This window comes from Telopea speciosissima, chromosome 7 (genome assembly GCF_018873765.1).
Source record: "Telopea speciosissima isolate NSW1024214 ecotype Mountain lineage chromosome 7, Tspe_v1, whole genome shotgun sequence".
NCBI classification, from domain to species: Eukaryota; Viridiplantae; Streptophyta; class Magnoliopsida; order Proteales; family Proteaceae; genus Telopea; species Telopea speciosissima.
In genome coordinates, this window is record NC_057922.1 from 12469 (window position 1) to 17159 (window position 4691).

At 46.6% G+C, this 4691-nt stretch overlaps 1 pseudogene; it reads right to left on the reverse strand.

Annotated features, from left to right (window-relative positions):
• Nucleotides 1-2637: 2637 nt before the first annotated feature.
• On the reverse strand, nt 2638-4305 carry LOC122667241 (annotated as a pseudogene).
• Nucleotides 4306-4691: the final 386 nt, after the last annotated feature.

A 4691-nucleotide genomic window follows, 5' to 3' on the forward strand; every position in this document is an offset into this window, starting at 1 on the left:
AATCCCTGTTGGCAAGTGTCGTAGCATAAGGGAGCAAGCATCCTAACCACAGATATACTATATGCAGGGTCCTATCGTCCCAAGAGGTATTCTGGTTGCATCAACGTCCCATTCCATCTAGTACCCGGGTACCAGCACGGCACGGCACATCCAGATCAGGATGACATACAACAGTTTTCTTAATTAAATAAATTAGGGTTCCAGTACCGGCAACGTGGCCCGATATAATGGTGAGCATGCTATCACATTCACAACAGTTCACAATTGAATAAAATGCAATGCACACCATGCTTATAAATATATACTAGCATGCCTAAGATTTCATATTAATATTTATTCAAACCCAACAAATCACCCAAAACCCACTCACCTAACACGGACGCCTCCGTGTGTGGTTGACATGAATCTCATCTGGGCTCCCCGCCAACCATCGAGTTAGGTAGCCTAGGAATACAAAAACAATCATTAAAGCATGCCTAGAAGGGTCCCACACTGGGCCCATAAGGTTAAAATCATATTTCAACCAAGACAGCACGAGCGGACTCACGGGAGGTCTCAGCGGAGGTGAATCTGCCCCTGACTCCATTCAGGTCAAAACGTAAAACCAGATCGAGCGAACCCACGAGCGGAACTTCTTACTTGAGTCCTGTGGTTGATCCGTTCGACACCTAAGACAATCATAAAAGGGAGCGGATGTGCTTCTTGGGTCCGCCCCCACATCCATTCAATTTCCTGAGACAGACCCGAGAGCAACAGGCTTCGGGCAGAGGCAAACAGGGTGAATTCGTGCCTTCATCCGCTCAGGCCAACACACAGGGTTTATACTGGGCGGACTAACGGGCTGTACCACGATAGATGGATCAGGTCGTTCGTCCGCCAGCAGTCTCTATCGAGATTGCAGAGGGCTTTTGCTCCAGCTTGACGCTTGGAGCTCCATAGCACCTCAAGAACAAGGGAGAGGTGTCTAAGCCCTCCTAGGGTCACTAGGTCCTAGGCTCACCTCAAGGATCCATGATCCTACAAGGTTTGGGTCTCACATTGGTCCAAGGGTTGGGATTAAGGTTCAAACCAAGGGTTCATTGGCCATGGCTGCAATTGCAGCACTTAGAGGCCTAGGTTAACATCTAATAGAGCTCCCAACTAGGGCCGAGCTTCACCTTGAGTCCCAAATAGAACCCTAGGTTAGCCCTAGCTCAAGAATCCAACAAAAACAAAGAGAAATGAGGGAGAGCTAGGTTGAGGGAGCTTACCTTGGTGAGCTTCCTTCTTCCAGACACTCTCTCCATCTCTTCTCCCTTGGGTCCGGCCAGTTGGGGAGGAGGTGTGGGAATGCCAGCCATCTTGCCATGGCTTCCATCGTCTTCCCTTCCCCTCCTAAGTCCATAGGACTTAATTGTCCACTAGGGTCTGTTTGGTTTAGGCTAGGGTATATAAAACCCATTTTTCACCTAAGTTAAGCCTTGTGGGCCCCACTTCATGGCCCACTCAACCAAGCAATGGTGAGGGTAGGGGTCCATATGGTCCAAAGCTTCAACTAGGGTGTCCGAAACATGGGTATGTGGGTCCCATAGGAAAATAATCTAAAAGGCTGATAACAGCACGGGCGGATCCTCGAGCGAATTCTGCAAGAGTGAGTCTGTTCGTAACTTCGATGCTGCTGTCATGGCCCAAACTTCAAGGAAAATTGTGGGGCTTTGGCCCACACTTCCAAGGCTTCAAGGGGAATCTTTCTATGGTATTTCTAGTTCGAGGTCATCAGGGTTGACTATGGTCATAAGGCATTACCCATTGGGTAAGGTCCAAACTACCCTGGGTATAAGGGGATATCTGGGGTGTGGGTGTAACAGAAAGAGACAGAGGAGGAAGAGAGAGTAAAGTCGAAGGATTTCCAGGGGGGAAAGATAACCCTAAATCACTGGACCACTGAATGGGCTGATTCAAAAAGTCCACAGCGAAGCGAGCTTTCCCGATGATTGTTTTCAGGTTTTCAAAAAGATGATAGTTAGATCTCAACGGGTTGTCAAAAAAAAAAGGCTTGATAGTGATAGTGGCCGCTATTTGGGAGTAGCAGAGAGGTCTGACTCGACAAGGTAGCACGACACGAAGTCTAGCGCACATCCCACGGCCCACAGTGCTTGGGCACATAGCCCAACACCCCGCCTATGTGTTGGGTTGTGTGCCCAACCATTGTGGGCCGTCCGATGGTGCGCTACACATTGTGTTGCACGCTATCGAGGACCCAAATCCACGATCAAGGCATTTGGCTATTTGGACTGCGCGCAAGCAATATCAACCTCGTTTTGGATAGTATATCGATGTCCAACCTAAACTTATTTTCAAATAATATTCAATACAAGGTAGGTCACACATAGCTAGAACGACTACATATGCATACATAGAATTGAATGAACCTCCTTGCTAGCTGAATGTCTTGGGAGGTGGGCTATTAGGCCATTATCTTGAAGTCTTACCATTCCCGAGTTCGATAGAAATCAAATTAATGAAACAAAAAAAAAATTTACATTATCAAACAATTAAGAAATAAATACAACACCTCGTGAGCAGAAAAAGAAGAATTAATTAAATGTAAATTATTAATGAAGAAGTTAAAAACTAGAATATTATAAATATAATTCACTAGATTAATTGAACCCAAATCCCCTCGCTAGGTATATCATGATGAAGCAGGAATAAAACATAATACCCAGGAGGTGCCAGGAAAGTTGAATCTGGAGTGGTCACTTCCATAACATACGACGACGACGAGGAGCAACTCACCGCAAACACATTGCTACTACCCAACACCAACAGCCTCTGATTCATGGAGTTGGAGTAGGTCATGAAAGATGGGGCCACCATTGTCACCCCTATCCTCCTCCTGTTCACGTTCGACCCGTTTATCGAGAACTATAATGAAAAACGTTGCCCATAACTTAGCCTAGTATGTGAGGGTGGGGAGGTGATGGTAGGCTGTAATCCCGAATATCTAGAATCCAAATAAGGAGGTGAGAATGCCTCTAAGCTTAATTCGGTGGGATAAAGAACGCCGGTGAAGTTGTAGTAGTGATGGGGATTGCTTCCTCCCACTAGAACTCGACCATCATAGAGTAAGACTGCGGTGGAATGGTAGACGTGGAATGGTAGTTGGGTTTTGTACTTGGAAGTGAGACCCGTTCTTGTTATCCGATCGATACAACATCGGGTAGAACACTGGATCTCTGCCAAGTTCCTAACCGGCAAGACCCCTTGCGGCACCGTTGATGATCAAGACTTGGCCGTTGGGGAGTAAGGTCATGTCTCCCATCACTCTAAGGAGGGGCATTGTCTCCATGGTCCATGTCGCATTCGGGTCAGTGATTCGGATCCTGCCACATGTGTTTAGGGCTTGGGTGAAGTTCCCTGAGGTGGCATCCTGGTATGACCCCCATGGAGCTCCACCACAGATGAGGACCTCAGCTTCCACTGATTGTTGTAATAAGTTCCTTAGTAGGAGAAGAACAGAGGAGCCCGTGAATGGGTAGGTCCGAGGCTGATAATCTAGAATTGCCGAAAAAGTTGTGATAACAGAGTTAGTGGTATAGTCGAATAAGATTGCCTGATTGTAGGCGAAGATGAATAAGTTGCCATCCACGTTGAGGTGAACAAAAGGGTAGAGAGATTACTGTTTTGTTCTAGAAAAGTTATGGGGAATAGACTAGTAATTGCGGAGGATATGGATAGGGATTTGGGATAGAACTCGTAATTGTTCTCTTGCCCGTCGATCACGATGACCCGTCCATCAGGTAGTATTTGATTGGTGGGATACCAACGTGATGCACTGAGTTCAATTGGAAACTCTTGCCAGTCGCAAGTAGCACAGGGCTAGAAAATCCTAACGGTACGACCACCGTCATTGAATCTGCCGGTCCGTATGAGGGTGCTGTCGGGGGAGACGGCACCGGAAGAGCACCAGGTATCGGTTTGGAGCATAAGAGGGCATATGGAATTATTAAATACATCATACTCTGCGAAGTGAGCGGTGCAGTCATCTTGGAGGATGAAGTCATTGATGTCATTCTGGCATATGCCATCAGGCAAAGAGAGACTAGAAGGGCCGAAGTCGGTGCAGTCGAAGACGATGATGCGATCATTATTGAGCAGCTGCAGGTGCATAGCTGATATGCCAATGCTTTGCTGGAGGAGTTCCCATCGACCTCGTGGAATTGCTGATGTAATATTAATGGCACTGAGGATAAGAATGATCACAAAGATCAAGAAGGAGAAACAATTAAGATTAACAATGGGGTGAGCAGCAGCAGCAGCCATCATCAAGGATAGCTGTTTGCGTATGTACGTGCATTACGGTCTCCGCGGCAGGTAGTCCAAGGAGCTAGCTAGCTGAGGGGAGAAGATTAAGGGATGAATAAGGCTTAATCGATCAGGGTGTTTCTTGTACAATATACTACAACTTTGTATAGGTTCATAGCTGCTGCCTCCTATATATACAGGGTCCGTAGGTCCAAGGAGAAGATTAATGGATTAAGGCTTATTGATGGATGGATGGATGGATGATCACCTAGGGGTGTATGTACGATATACTGCATATAGGGTTGGCCGGCCCTATATGCATGCAGTATATCCTACACATCTAGTTGTTTGGTGCATTACAATGCCGCCCTAATAGCTTGACACGTGGAAGTATTTTCATTCAA